The sequence below is a fragment of the Saccopteryx bilineata genome, chromosome 1 (genome assembly GCF_036850765.1).
Source record: "Saccopteryx bilineata isolate mSacBil1 chromosome 1, mSacBil1_pri_phased_curated, whole genome shotgun sequence".
Classification (NCBI taxonomy): domain Eukaryota; kingdom Metazoa; phylum Chordata; class Mammalia; order Chiroptera; family Emballonuridae; genus Saccopteryx; species Saccopteryx bilineata.
This window is the reverse complement of record NC_089490.1, coordinates 396,787,185-396,804,018: the sequence shown is the minus strand read 5'-3', so window position 1 is coordinate 396,804,018 and position 16,834 is coordinate 396,787,185. Positions and strand designations below refer to the sequence as shown.

The 16,834-nt window shown below is 40.2% G+C and overlaps 1 protein-coding gene and 1 non-coding gene across 3 annotated transcripts in view; one reads left to right on the top strand and one right to left on the bottom strand.

The window, feature by feature from the left end:
• LOC136320894 (secretoglobin family 1D member 2-like) overlaps nt 1-16,834 on the bottom strand; it is a 236,610-nt gene that overhangs the window by 25,165 nt on the left and 194,611 nt on the right. The gene's annotated exons all lie outside the window — the stretch shown is intronic.
• Nucleotides 13,970-14,045, top strand: TRNAA-UGC (transfer RNA alanine (anticodon UGC)). Its single transcript has one exon. It is a non-coding gene; the product is annotated as a tRNA-Ala (tRNA).

Genomic DNA, 16,834 nt, shown 5'->3' with positions numbered 1-16,834 from the left:
TTTTTAAAGAAATGGAGCAAAAAATCATCAGATTTATATGGAACTATAAAAAACCCCGAATAGCCAAAGCAATCCTAAAGAAAAAGAATGAAGCTGGGGGCATAACAATACCTGACTTCAAACTCTATTATAGGGCCATGACAATCAAAACAGCATGGTATTGGCAGAAAAATAGACACTGAGACCAATGGAACAGAATAGAAAGTCCAGAAATAAAACCACATATATATAGTCAAATAATTTTTGATAAAGGGGCCAACAACACACAATGGAGAAAAGAAAGCCTCTTCAATAAATGGTGCTGGGAAAACTGGAAAGCCACATGCAAAAGAATGAAACTGGACTACAGTCTCTCCCCCTGTACAAAAATTAACTCAAAATGGATCAAAGATCTAAACATAAGACCTGAAACAATTAAGTACATAGAAGAAGACATAGGTACTCAACTCATGGACCTGGGTTTTAAAGAGCATTTTATGAATTTGACTCCAATGGCAAGAGAAGTGAAGGCAAAAATTAATGAATGGGACTACATCAGACTAAGAAGTTTTTGCTCAGCAAGAGAAACTGATAACAAAATAAACAGAAAGCCAACTAAATGGGAAATGATATTTTCAAACAACAGCTCAGATTAGGGCTTAATATCCAAAATATACAAAGAACTCATAAAACTCAACAACAAACAAACAAACAATCCAATAAAAAAATGGGAAGAGGATATGAATAGACACTTCTCCCAGGAAGAAATACAAATGGCCAACAGATATATGAAAAGATGCTCATCTTCTTTAGCTATTAGAGAAATGCAAATCAAAACGGCAATGAGATACTACCTCACACCTGTTCGATTAGCTGTTATTAGCAAGTCAGGTAATAGCAAATGTTGGAGAGGCTGTGGAGAAAAAGGAACCCTCATCCACTGTTGGTGGGAATGTAAAGTAGTACAACCATTATGGAAGAAAGTATGGTGGTTCCTCAAAAAACTGAAAATAGAACTACCTTATGACCCAGCAATCCCTCTACTGGGTATATATCCCCAAAACTCAGAAACATTGATACGTAAAGACACATGCAGCCCCATGTTTATTGCAGCATTGTTCACAGTGGCCAGGACATGGAAACAACCAAAAAGCCCATCAATAGATGACTGGATAAAGAAGATGTGGCACATATACACTATGGAATACTACTCAGCCATAAGAAATGATGACATCGGAACATTTACAGCAAAATGGTGGGATCTTGATAACATGATACGAAGCGAAATAAGTAAATCAGAAAAAAACAGGAACTGTATTATTCCATACGTAGGTGGGACATAGTACTGAAACTAAGAGACATTGATAAGAGTGTGGTGGTTCCGGGGGGAGGGGGGAATGGGAGAGAGAAAGGGGCAGGGGGAGGGGCACAGAGAGAACAAGATAGAGGGTGACGGAGGACAATCTGACTTTGGGTGGTGGGTATGCAACATAATTGAACAACAAGATAACCTGGACTTGTTATCTTTGAATATATGTATCCTGATTTATTGATGTCACCCCATTAAAAAAATAAAATTATAAAAAAAAAAGATGATATTATGCACAAGTATATATAATTAAAGCAGGGCCTCCTTCTGCTCGTTAAGAGATGCATTTATCAATAGCATCTCACATCATGTATTTAACATGTTTCAAAAATGTTTCTGTCAGGTCTTTAACAAAGTCCTAGGCATCCCTACCGGTACCATGACAGCAATGTACTCTGTGTTATGAACTTCTCAACACCGTTTTATCACTTTTTCCCTTGCCTGGTGTGTGCTTGAACCTCTGAGGTTCGTGTCCTGAGGGTGATGAAGGAAACGTGTGAGAGGCTGCACTGCTCCTTCCCACTCCCACGGACACCTGCCCACAACACCGGGACCCCTGAAAGGGCTCTGACCTCCTCCTGCGGGCCGTGAGCTGCAAAGTGAAGCCCACGACGGGGAAAGGCCATGGGGTAGTGGAGAGTGGCTCCTCCCTCTCCTTCACCAGCTCTTGTCATGAAGCGATGGCACTGTGGTGGCTACTTCTCCTTTCTGTGACACAGCCTGGGAGGGAGAAGGCAGAAAAATGGCAGAGATGCTTCCTTTGCTCCTGAATATCCCTGTACACGGTGCCTTCATAATGCTGGGGACCCAGTCCAGGGGCCATTGGGGATGCACCTTAGAGTTCATCTACCTATTAGATTTTCTACAACCATCTCTGAATGTAGCTTTAATTCTTCTTTTTGAGCTCATTTTCTTTTTCACATAATGTACTGGCTACAACCACCTGCACTGTGGGCTCTCAGGTTCAGAAGAAGTAGCTCCTCAGGTGCCTGAATTAACTGCTGTCCTCGTGTCCCCACCACTCCCTGTTCACCACAGGCAGGCTCCTCTCTGGGTGCTCTCTGTCCCTGACCAGAGGTGGAGGGAGGGGACAGAACCAGTGACAGAGTTGACTCCAGCAAAGAAGGGCTGATTCCTGTCTTGATTGAAAGATTGGTGTGTGGCCTCAGTTTTGAAATCTAAAAATAGTGTATTACAAAGTGATTTTACTTTAATACAAATATTTTTGGTCCTTTCTTCAACTGTGTGACTGTCCCTGGTCACGGCCCTGGAGGGGGCTGTGTGGTCCACCCTTTCATTCCCACAGTGACGAACAAACAGTGAGGATGGAATTACCTGGGAGAGAAGCAAAGGGAGTGATTTTAATGACAGCAGGGGTGGATGATGAGTGCCCTCTATTCACACCAGAATGGATCCTTCACACCCAGCATGAGGCCTGACACCCTGTCAGGATAACTCAGCACCCGCCAGGGCCGACTTCCACCAGCCATAATCCAAACAGAAAACAGGCAGACAGTATCTTTTGTTCCCACAGAACTGTTTCAATGTCTTTAAATATATTAAGCAAAAGTGACTACAGTAATAATGAATATGCACTAATGAACCTCTGTGGGGTTTATGCATCTTTACATCATGCTTTTATGGAGAAGTGGCAACAAATATCAAAGACTCAATTAATCATAGGAGGAACTTCTCCCATTTCATCAAAACTCCTCTTGCCAGTGACATCATTAGGTCCAGGCAAAAGGACTCTTTCCAAATTCCACCCATAACACTTCACTTATTAATTGCTCGTGCCCACACACACACACACACACACACACACACTTATTAAGAATCATGGGCCATGCTCAGTTTTGGTTCTCTGACACAAGTGTACAAGTTTGCATTTGCTCAGATGGGCACTGGGCCATCTGGGAGGAGCTTGTCCCCTTTGGTCTGCAGTGGGCGTGACCACGAAGCAGGAGAAGACCCTGTTGGGGAGTCCCAAGAGGAAATAGGGCTGTAGTCGCTGGATCCCCATTGCCCAGTCAGATTGGCCATGACTCACAACGGTAGAAAGGCCTCAGGATTCTGAGCAATGGCAGCTCCGAGGAGAAACAGGAGCACGAGTGCAGGGTCACAAGTGAAGCCTGATTAGGTGGCTGGGATGCCCCCGCCTCCTTAGACACTGCACTTTGCTCACTTTGGCCCCAATGGCCTCAGCACAGCCCTCAGCTGCCTCAAGTAGGGAGGGCTCACTTACATGCTTCTGTGTGTCCCGGGTGCACCCCTCATCTGATGACATGCAGAGAGAGCTGCCCAGCTCCCGGTAGTGACCAGCAGCCTGGAGAGACTCGCATGGCAGGACGTGACTTTAGCACAGAGGGGATGGTCCTGGGCCCCAGGAACAAAGCCCCAGCTTGCAGCCGCAGATCCTAGAAGAGGCATACAGACAGTATTTAGCTGTGAAACAAGACAGGATACAGTTTGCAAGAAAGAGACAGATTTCTCAGATCCAAGATTTATCTTAAAGGATCTGCACTGAAAACCTCCTTCACAACCACTCACCTGGATTCTGGGTGATGGGGAGAGCTGAGAGGACTGGAATAGCAAGAAGAGAGTGTAATGTAGGTGGCACAGAGAGAAACACTTTGAGGGGCAGCACCCTAAACCCTGGGCTGAGGCACTCCCCAAATCTAAAGTGAATATTTTCCTGAAACCAACAAAGGGAAGCAAGTGACCAGCCAAAGATTAGCTTTCCTTCTGCAGTCAGAGCAAAGAATCACCTAGAAGCATGGAGCCATCAGGGATACAGTATTGAGTGCTAAGGTCTGAGCTGCATTGCCACCCCTACACTACTGAGTGTTCACTGAAGGGAGAGTGTCAGTGGGAGGCAAAACTGCAGTCCCACTGGCAGGGGTTCAAGCCAGCCATTGGCTGTGTCTGTGGCTCCAGGCATGAGCAAACTCTTGTTCACAGAGGCAGAAGCCCAGGTGGCTGCAACTGAGGCCCAGCGTGAGGACAGTCCCACCTGGTGGGGGTGAAGATTGAAGGGGGATGCAATGGCGGAAGGGGTGCAGAGAAGCAGTCTGCGGTTGTGGGCAAGTCAAAAAAGAGCGGTCCCATTTGCAGTCTTGTCTGCATAAGAAAGGCAAAAGCTGGGGAATGGGCTAAGACCTGCAGCTGGGCACAGGCACGCAGCCCCACCCATGGGACCGAGTCTTGCGGCCCCGGTGTGCAAGCGTAGTCCTGCTTGTGGTGGCAAGGCGAAGGTTGGGGGCTGGACAAGGCTTGTAGCCTGGATGCAAAAACACAGTTCCACCTGTGGGTGCAGATCAGAGGCAGGAGTCCAGCTAAGACCTGCAGCCCAGGCACGTGAACAGGGTCCCACCCGCTGAGATGAGGTAAAAATCTCATTGACCACCAGGTGGGCCACTGCACAAATGCCAGAGGCTGTGGAGAAGGGTTGGCGGCCTGTAGACAGATCACACCTAGGGTACACAGAGGCCACAACCATCAGACTCCTGGGGCCACAACCTTCTTATACACAGACAAAATGGGATGGCAGAGAAATGCATCCCAAATATATCAAAAGAAATCTCCAGAAAAAAAGATTGAACAAGACAGAAATAACCAAATTACAGGATGCAGAGTTTAAAATAATGATTGTTAAAATGCTCAGAGATCGGCCCTGGCCGGTTTGCTCAGTGGTAGAGCGTTGGCCCGGCATGCAGGAGTCTTGGGTTTGATTCTCACCAGGGCACACAGGAGAGGTGCCCATCTGCTTCTCTACCCTTCTCCCTCACCTTCCTCTCTGTCTCTCTTCCCCTTCCGCAGCCAAGGCTCCATTGGAGCAAAGTTGGATCCAGGCACTGAGGATGGCTCTGTGGCCTCTGTCTCAGGCACTAGAATGACTCTGTTTGCAACAGAATGACACCCCAGATAGGCAAAGCATTGCCCTGTGGTGGGCGTGCCAGGTGGATCCCGGTTGGGTGCATGCTGGAGTCTGTCTGACTGGCTCTCCGTTTCCAACTTCAGAAAAATACAAAAAAAAATGCTGAAATATTTAGAGCAACAATGGATGGACATAACCATCATCTAAATAAAGAGATAGCAAGTATAAAAAAGGACATTGAAATAATAAAAAGGAATTAGTAAAAATTACAAATACAATATCAAAAATAAAAACCACACTGGAAGAAATTAAAAGCAGGATGAATTAAGCTGAGGATTGAATCAGTGAGTTAGAGGACAAGATAAACAAAAGCATGGAAGCAGAGAAGCAAAAGAAAGAGGCTTAAAAAGTCTTAGGAACTTGGCCCTGGCTGGTTGGCTCAGCGGTAGAGCGTCGGCCTGGCATGTGGGGGACCTGGGTTCATTTCCCGGCCAGGGCATATAGGAGAAGCGCCCATCTGCTTCTCCACCCCTCCTCCTCTCCTTCCTCTCTGTCTCTCTCTTCCCCTCCTGCAGCCAAGGTTCCATTGGAGCAAAGATGGCCCGGGCGCTGGGGATGGCTCCTTGGCCTCTGCCCCAGGCACTAGAGTGGCTCTGGTCACGGCAGAGCTATGCTCCGGAGGGGCAGAGCATCATCTCCTGGTGGGCAGAGCATCGCCCCTGGTGGGCGTACCGGCTGGATCCCAGTTGGGTGCATGCGGGAGTCTGTCTGACTGTCTCTCCCCGTTTCCAGCTTCAGTAAAAAATAAATAAATAAATAAATAAAAAGTCTGAGGAACTCTACAACAGTTCTGTGACAACATGAAGAGAAATAACATCTGCATCATAGGGGTTCCTGAAGAAAAACGAACATGGAATAGAGAATCTGATTGAAAAAAAATCACAGCTGAAAACTTCCTTAAATATAAGAAGGAAAAAGTCATACATACAAGTTCAAGAAGCACAGAGAGTTCCATTAAGGATGAACCCCCCCAAAAAACACCACCAAGGCACATCATAATTAAAATACAAACATTAAGAGATAAAGAAAGAATACTAAAAGCTGTAAGAGAAACGCAGTTTATTACCTACAGAGGAACTCTCATAAGGATGACATCTGACTTCTTAACAGAAACATTAGAGGCCAGAAGAGAATGGCAAGAAATATTCAAAGTAATGCAAAACAAGAGCCTTAAATTAAGACTTCTCTATACAGCAAGGCTATCATTTAAACTTGAAGGAGAAATTAAAAGCTTCCCAGACAAAACAAACAAACAAACAAAAAAACAACAACAAAAACCAAAAACAACTCAAGTAATTCATTACAACCGAACCAATACTACAAGAAATGTTAAGGGGCCTGATGTAAACAGAGAAAAAGGACGAAAAAATCTAGTAAAAGAGGAATGTAGATTTAAAGAATAAAATAGTAATAAACAACTACATATCAATAATAACCTTAAATGTAAATAGATTAAATGCTCCAATCAAAAGACATAGGGTAGCTGCATGGATAAGAAAACAGGACCCATACATATGCTGTTTACAAGAGACACACCTTAAAACAAAAAATACACATAGACTGAAAGCAAAGCGATGAAAAAATTATTTTATGCAAATGGGAATGAAAAAAGCTGGGGTAGCAATACTTATATCAGACAAAATAGACTTTAAAACAAAGACTTTAGTAAGGAATAAAGAAAGTCACTACATAATGATAAAGGGAGCAATCCAAAAAGAAGATATAACCATTGTAAATATTTATGCACCTAATATAGAAGCACCTAAATATCTATATAAAGCAGATGTTGATGAGCATAAAGGGCAAGATCAACAGCAATACTGTAATAGTAGGGAATTGTAACACTCCACACTCACTGGAGAGACCCTCAAGAAAGAAAATGAACAAGGAAAAAGCAGACTTAAAGAACACACTAGATCAGTGGTAGTCAACCTGGTCCCTACTGCCCCCTAGTGGGCATTCCAGCTTTCATGGTGGGCAGTAGCAGAGCACCAAAGTATAAATAAAAAGATAGATTTAACCCTAGTAATTTGTTTTAAAAAGATTTATTCTGCCAAACTTAGCCAAAATCCGACATAAAGTACTTGGTAAGTAATTTTTATTATATGCTTTACTTGCTGTAACTCTGCTTTTTAAATTTTATAAAGTTACTTCCCTATTATATAAATCACCATTACTGTGGAATTGCTGGGCGTTTAGAAAATTTTACTACTAACAGAGATACAAAAGTGGGCAGAAGGTATAAAAAGTTTGACTACCCCTGCACTAGATCAACTTGATTTAATAGATATCTTCAGAACCTTTCTCCCTAAAACAGCAGAATATACATTCTTTTCAAGTTCTCATGGTACATTCTCTAGGATACACCACATGCTAGGACACAAAATGAGCCTCAACACATTTAAGAAGATTGAAATCATATCAAGCATGTTCTCGGATCACAATGGAGTAAAACTAGATATCAACTACAATAGAAAAACTAAAAAACACTCAAACACTTGGAAACTTTAATAACTAAGTAACATGTTATTAAATAAGGAATGGGTTAACAATGAGATCAAGAAAGAAATAAAAAATATTATTTTTTGAAACAAATGAAAATGAACATATAACAACTGAAAATTTATGGGACACAGCTAAAGCAGTCCTGAGAAGGAAGTTCATAGCAATACAGCCACACATTAAGAAGCTAGAGGTACAACCAAAGATGGCAGCAGAGTAAGCAAACGCACAGACGCCCAGCTCTCACCACCAAACTGAAACACAAATCACTTTAGAAAAAATCAGCATGAAAAACCAACTCTGGACTACAAGAACAGCTCTTAAAAAACCAAGGAGCAAAGAAGAAGCCACAACAAACCTGATAGGCAGTGCCTGAATCTCCCCTGCTTACAAAAATGGAGGGGTGGGGGAGGCAGAGAGCCCAGAGGGGCTCTCATTCCAGGGAAAAGAGCAAAAAATACTGCTCACAGCCACTTGCCTGGTGACCAGGGAGCGAGGTGTGTTGAAAGGACCAGCTTATCTCCCAAGTGAAAAGGAGAGAGAGGGACAGACTGTGAGGGGGAAAGGAATGCAGAAGACAACCTAAAAAGCTGACTCATCCGTGCTGGAGGCAGCCATAACTGGGGGAAGGACTGATTCTTCCACAAAACAGAAGTCTGAATTGCTTCCGGATCACATATCTCCAGACATCCTTCCAGCTCCAATCAGCGCAACAAGACACAGCTGAAAACAAGAAGTGGGGAGGAGGCACAGTAACTCAGATCTCCATGAAGATCTGAGATACACCTCCCCCTACTGAAGTTGAGAAAACACCCTGCCCCCAGAGAAATTAGTTGGTGGGAGAGCCTTCAGAGTTACACCCACCTCATTCCTGGATACAGTTTCAAGGAAGCCTCCTGCTCAGATCAGTAAACAAGACTATCACCTGTTAAGAAAACAAATAAATCAAGACTTCAAAGCTGTCCAAATCCTAAAGGGGGTTACAAATAATAGCTGATACCAACTCAAGAAGACCTAGAAATAACACAACTGAAAACTGGAGGCAGACAACACCAAGCCTAGACTCAACCAACTCTATAAACAAAACACAATGAGAAGACAAAGAAGTACAAGCCAAATGAAACCTTCAGGAGATGAACTGAGTGATATGGAAATAATCAAACTTCCAGATGCGGAGTTCAAAATAATGATTGTAAAAATGCTTAGAGATCATAGAACAACAATGGATGGTCATTATGAACACCTAAATAAAGAAATAGCAAGTATAAAAAAGGATACTGAAATATTAAAAAAGAATTAGTTGGAGATGAAAAATACAATATCAAAAATGAAGACAACAATGGAAGGAATTAAAAACAGGATGGATAGAGCTCAGGATCAAATCAGCAAGTTGGAGGACAACTTCAATGAAGGCAAGAAAGCAGAGAAGAAAAAAGAAAAGAGACTCAAAAAGTCTGAGGAAACTCTTAGAGAGCTCTGTGACAACATGAAGAGAAATAACATCCTCATCATAGGGGTTCCTGAAGAAGAAGAGAAAGAACAAGGGATAGAGACTTTGTTCAATTATATCATAGCTGAAAACTTCCCTAAATAAATGCAGGAGAAACTCTCACAAGTTCAAGAAGCACAGAGAACTCCATTAAAGAGAAACTCAAAGAAACCTACACCAACACACATCATAATTAAAATACCAAAGCTAAGTGATAAAGAGAAAATATTAAAAGCTGCTAGAGAAAAAAAAGTTATCACCTACAAAGGAGCCCCCATAAGAATGACATCTGACTTCTCAACAGAAATACTTGAGACCAGAAGGGAATGGCAAGAAATATTCAAAGTAATGCAGAACAAGAACCTACAACCAAGACTACTTTACCAGCAAGACTATCATTTAAAATCAAAGGAGAAATAAAAAGCTTCCGAGACAAAAAACAACTCAAGGAATTCATTACAACCAAACCAATGCTGTAGGAAATGTTAAGAGGTCTGGTGTAAACACATCAAAGTAGGAAAAGAATATAGCAAAAAAGAAATACAGCTTTAAAAAATAAAATGGCAATAAACAACTATATATCAATAATAACCTTAAATGTAAATGGATTAAATGATCCAAACAAAAGACATAGGGTAGCTGCATGGATAAGAAAACAGGACCCGTACATATGCTGTCTACAAGAGACACACCTGAAAACAAAAGATGCACATAGATTGAAGGTAAAAGGATGGAAAAAAACATTTCATGCAAGTGGAAATGGAAAAAAAGCTGGGATAGCAATACTTATATCAGACAAAATGGACTTTAAAACAAAGGATATAGTAAGAAATGAAGAAGGCCACTACATAATGATAAAGGGATCAATCCAACAGGAAGATATAAGTATTAAAAATATCTATGCATCTAATATAGGAGCACCTAAATATATAAAGCAGATTTTGATGGATTAAAAGGACGAGATCAGCAGCAATACTATAATAGTAGGGGATTTCAATACTCCACTAACATCACTAGAGAGATTCTCAAGAAAGAAAATTAACAAAGAAACAGCAGACTTAAAGGACACATTATTTCAACTTGATTTAATAGATATCTTCAGAACCTTTCACCCTAAAGCAGCAGAATATACTCAAGTGCTCTTGATATATTCTTTTCAAGTGCTCATGGTATATTCTCTAGGATAGACCACATATTAGGGCACAAAAGTGGTCTCAACAAATTTAAGAAGATTGAAATAATATCAAGCACTTTCTCTGATCACAATGGCATGAAACTAGAAATGAATCACAACAGAAAAGGTAAAAAAATTCTCAAACACATGGAAACTAAATAGCAGGTTGTTAAATAATGAATGGGTAAACAATGAGATCAAAGAAAAAATAAAAAAATTCCTAGAAACGAATAACAATGAGCATACAACTCAAAATTTGTGGGACACAGCAAAAGCAGTACTGAGAGGGAAGTTCATAGCACTACAGGCACACCTTAAGAAACTAGAAAAAGGTCAAATAAACAACTTAACCCTCCATCTAAAAGAACTAGAAAAAGAACAGCAAGGAAAGCCCAGAGCTAGTAGAAGGAAGGAAATAATAAAGATCAGAGCAGAAATATATGACATAGAGGCTAAAGAAACAATACAGAGGATCAACGAAACTAGGAGCTGGTTCCTTAAAAAGGTAAACTAGATCGATAAATCTTTAACTAGTCTCAACAAGAGAAAGAGAGGACTCAAATAAACAAAATTAGAAATGAGAGTGGAGAAATAACAACTGACACTACAGAAATACAGAATATTGTAAGAAAGTACTATGAATAACATTATATCTAAACACTAGACAACCTAGATGAAATGGGCACATTCCTTGAAACATACAATCTTCCAAAAATCAATATGAAAGAATCAGAAAACCTAAACAAACCGATTACACCAAATGATATCAAAATAGTTATCAAAAACTCCCAACAAAGAAAAGTCCAGGGCCTGATGGCTTCACAACTTAGTTCTAACAAATATTCAAAGAACTAACTCCTATCCTTCTCAAGCTATTTTAAAAAATTCAAGAGGAAGGAAGACTGCCAAGCTCCTTTTATGAGGTGAGCATAATCCTGATTCCAAAACCAGGCAAAGACAACCCAAAGAAAGAAAATTATAGGCCAATATCTCTGATGAAAATAGATGCTAAAATCCTCAGCAAAATATTAGCAAATTGGATCAAACAATATATGCAAAAAATCATACACCATGATCAAGTGAGATTTATTCTGGGGAGCAAGGCTGGTACAATATTTGTAAATCAATCAATGTGATTCATCACATAAACAAAAGAAAGGAGAAAAACCACATGATAATTTCAATAGATGCAGAAAAAGTATTTGATAAAATCCAGCACCTGTTCATGGTCAAAACTCTCAGCAAAGTGGGAATACAGGGAACATACCTCAACATGATAAAAGTCATCTATGAGAAACCTACAGCTGACATCATACTCAATGGACAAAATTAAAGCAATCCCCCTAAGATCAGAAACAAGGCAGGGGTGCTCCCTTTCACCATTCTTATTCAACATAGTCCTGGAAGTCCTAGCCACAGTAATAAGACAAGAAAAAGAAATGAAAGACATTCATGTTGGAAAAGAAGAAGTAATACTATCATTATTTGCAGATGATATAATATTGTATATAGAAAATCCTAAAGTATCAGTCAAAAACTACTGGACCTGATAAATAAATTCAGCAAAGTGGCAGGATATAAAATTAATACTCAGAAATCAGAGGTATTTTTATATGCCAACAATGAACAGTCAGAAATAGAAATTAAGGAAACAATCCCCTTTACTATTACAACCAAAAAATAAAGTACCCAGGAGTAAATTAAACCAAGGAGACTAAAGACTTGTACTCAGAAAATTATAAAGCATTGATAAAAGAAATCAAGGAAGATACAAACAAGTGGAAGCATATACCTTGCTCATGGTTAGGAAGAATAAACATCATTAAAATGTCTATATTACCGAAAGCAATTTATAAATTCAATGCAATACCAATGACATATTTCAAAGATATAGATCACATATTCCAAAAATTTATATGGAACCAAAAAGAACACTAATAGCCTCAACAATCTTAAAAAAGAAGAAGAAAATGGGAGATATCATACTTCCTGATATCAAGTTATACTACAAGGCCATTGTACTCAAAACAGCCTGGTAATGGCATAAGACAGGCTTATATATCAATAGAACAGAACAGAATACCCAAAAATAAACCCACAGCTCTATGAACAACTGATATTTGACAAAGGAGGTAAGGAAATACAATAGAGTAAAGACAGCCTCTTTAACAAATGGTGTTGCAAAAATTGGACAGCTACCTGCAAAAAAATGAAACTAGACCACCAACTTACACCATTCACAAAAATAAACTCAAAATGGATAAAAGACTTAAATGTAGGCCGTGAAACCATAAGCATCTTAGAAGAAAACATAGGTATTAAGCTCTCCGACATCTCTCAGAGCAATATATTTGCTGATTTATCTCCACGGGGAAGTGAAATAAAAGGCAGGATAAACAAATGGGACTATATCAAACTAAAAAGCTTTTGCACAGTTAAAGACAATAAGAACAGAATGAAAAGACAAACTACACAATGGGAGAAGATATTCAATAATATGTCTGATAAAGGGTTAATAACCAAAATTTATTAAAAAACTTGTAAATCTCAACACCAGGAAGACAAACAATCCAATCCAAAAATGGGCAAAAGAAATGAATAGACACTTCTCCAAAGAGGACATACAGATGGCCAATAGGTATATGAAAAAATGCTCAACATCACTAATCATTAGAGAAATGAAAATTAAAACTGAGATATCACCTCACACCAGTCAGAATGGCGCTCTTCAACAAAACAACACAGAATAAGTGCTGGAGAGGATGTGAAGAAAAGGGAACCCTCCTGCACTGCTGGTGGGGATGCAGACTGGTGCAGCCACTGTGGAAAACAGTATGGAGATTCCTCAAAAAATTGAAAATCAAACTGCCTTTTGACCCAGCTATTCCACTTTTAGGAATATACCCCAAGAACACCATAGAACTGCTCCAAAAGGAGAAATGCACCCTCTTGCTTGTGGCAGCATTGTTCACAATAGCCAAGATCTGGAAACAGCCCAAGTGTCCATCAGAGGATGAGTGGATTAAAAAGCTTTGGTACATATATACTATGGAATACTACTCAGCCATAAAAAATGATGACATCGGATCATTTACAATAACATGGATGAACCTTGATAACATTATACGGAGTGAAATAAGGAAATCAGAAAAAACTAAGAACTATATGAATCCATACATAGGTGGGACATAAAAAAGGGACTTGAGACATGAACAAGAATGTGATGGTATTGGAGGTGGGGGGTGGGGGGAGGGGGCAAGGAAGGAGAGAAGGGGTAGGGGAGGGGAGGGGCACAAAGAAAACCAGATAGAAGGTGACAGAAGACAATTTGACTTTGGGTGAGAGGTATACAGCATAATCAAATGTCAAAATAATCTGGAGATGTTTTCTCTCAACATATGTATTCTGATTTATCAATATAACTGCATTAAATTTAATTAAAAATGATTTTAAAAAAAGAAGCTAGAAAAAGCTCAAATAAACAATTTTACCCTTCATCTAAAAAAATTAGAAATAGAGGCCCTGGCCAGTTGGCTCAGTGGTAGAGCATCGGCCTTGCGTGCAGAAGTCCCAGGTTCGATTCCCGGCCAGGGCACACAGGAGAGGCGCCCATCTACTTCTACACCCCTCTCCCTCTTCTTCCTCTCTGTCTCTGTCTCTTCCCCTCCGCAGCCGAGGCTCCATTGGAGCAAAGATGGCCCAGGTGCTGGGGATGGCTCCATGGCCTCTGCCTCAGGTGCTAGAGTGGCTCTGGTCTCAACAGAGCAACGCTGCGGATGGGCAGAGTGTCGCCCCTGGTGGGCGTGCCGGGTGGATCCCGGTCTGGCGCATGCGGGAGTCTGACTGTCTCTCCCCGTTTCCAGCTTCAGAAAAATACAAAAAAAAAAATTAGAAAAAGAACAGCAAGTAAAACCCAGAGGAAGTAGAAGGAAGGAAATAATAAAGACTGGAGTGGAAATAAATGACATAGAGGCTAAAAAAAAAAAAAAATACAGAGGATTAATGTAACCAAGAGCTGGTTCTTTGAAAAGGTAAACAAAATTGATGAACATTTAAACAGGCTCACCAAAAGAGAGAGAGAGAGAGAGAGAGAGAGAGAGAGAGAGAGGACTCAAGTAAATAAAATTAGAAATGAGAGAGGAGAAGTAACAACCAACACAGCAGATATCCAAATGATTGTAAGAATATATTATGAAGAATTGTATGCCAAAAAAATTAGACAACCTAGATGAAATGGACAAATTACTCAAAACATATACTCTTTCAAAAATCAATGTAGAAGAATCAAAAAACCTAAACAGACCAATTTCATTGAATGAGCTTGAAACAGTTATCAAAAAACTCCCAACAAACAAAAGCCCTGGGCAAGAAGGCTTCACAGGGGAATTTCACCAAATATTCAAAGATCTAACTGCTATCCTTCTCAAGCTACTTCAAAAAATTCAAGAGAAGTGAAGACTTCCAAATTCCTTTTATGAGGCAAGCATTATACTAATTTCAAAACCAGGCAAAGATAACACAAAGAAAGAAAACTATAGACCAGTATCTCTGATGAACTTAGTTGCTAAAATTTTGAACCAAATATTAGCAAACTGGATCCAGCAATATATGAAAAAATTATACAGCATGATCAGGTGGGATTTACTCTAAGGAGACAAGGCTGGTACAATATCTGCAAATCAATCAATGTGATTCTACATAAAAACAAAAGAAAAAATAAAAATCACATGATAATATCAATAGATGGAGAAAAAGCATTGGATAAAATTCAGCACCCATTTATGATCATAACTCTCAGCAAAGTGAAGATACAGTGATCATACCTCAACATGATAAAGGCCATCTATGTCAAACCCAAGGTCAACATTATAATCAATGGGCAAAAATTTTAAAAAATCCCCTTAAGATCAGGAACGAGGCAGTGGTGCCCCCTTTCACCACTCTTATTCAACATAATTCTGGAAGTGCTAGCCACAGCAATAAGACAAAAAGAAGGGATAGAGGCATACAAATTGGAAGAGGTAAAACTATCATTACTTGCCAAAGATATGATACTGTACATAGAAAACCTTAAAGTCTCAGTCAAAAAACTACTGGACCTGATAAATAAATTCAGGAAGTTGCAGGATATAAAATCAATATTCAGAAACCAATGGCATTTTCATACACCAACAATAAACTGTCTGAAAAAAAATTAAGAAAACAATCTCTTTCACTATTGTAACTAAAAAAATAAAGTACCTAGGAGTAAATTTAACCAAAGAGGTTAAAGACTTGTACTCAGAAAATTATAAACATTGTTAAAGAAAATCAAGAAAGATACAAACAAGTGGAAGCATATACCGTGCTCATGGGTAGGAAGAATAAACATCATTTAAATGTATATATTACCCAAAACAATTTATAAATTTAATGCAATAACTATTAAAATACCAATGGCATACTGTAAAGATATAGAACAAATATTCCAAAAATTTATATGGAACAAAAAAAGAACACAAACAGCCTCAGCAATCCTGAAAAAGAAGAATAAAATAGGGGGTATCACACTTCTTGTTATCAAGTCATACTACAAGGCAATCATACTCAAAACAGCCTGGTACTGACATAAGAACAGGCATATGCCCTGGCCGGTTGGCTCAGTGGTAGAGCGTCGGCCTGGCGTGCAGAGGTCCCGGGTTCGATTCCCGGCCAGGGCACACAGGAGAAGTGCCCATCTGCTTCTCCACCCCTCCCCCTCTCCTTCCTCTCTGTCTCTCTCTTCCCCTCCCGCAGCGAGGCTCCATTGGAGCAAAGATGGCCCGGGCACTGGGGATGGCTCCTTGGCCTCTGCCCCAGGCTCTAGAGTGGCTCTGGTCGCAACAGAGCGACGCCCCGGAGGGTCAGAGTATCGCCTCCTGGTGGACAGAGCGTCGTCCCCTGGTGGGCATGCCCGGTGGATCCCGGTCGGGCGCATGCGGGAGTCTGTCTGACTGTCTCTCCCCATTTCCAGCTTCAGAAAAATACAAAAAAAAAAAAAAAAAAAAGAACAGGCATATAGATCAATGAAACAGAACAGAGAACCCAGAAATAAATCCACACCAATATAGACAATTGATATTTGACAAAGAAGGAAAGAGCATACAATGGAATAAAGACGATCTCTTTAACAAATAATGTTGGAAAAATTGTACAGGTCCTTGCAAAAAAATGAAACTGGATCACCAATTTACAGCATTTACAAAAGGAATATCAAAATGGATAAAAGACTTAAATGTAAGTCACAAAATCATGAACATCTTGGAGGAAAACATAGGCAGTAAATTCACCAAAATCTCTCGTAGCAATATTTTTGCTGATTTCTCTCCACAGGCAAGTCATAAAAAAACAGGATGAACAAATGGG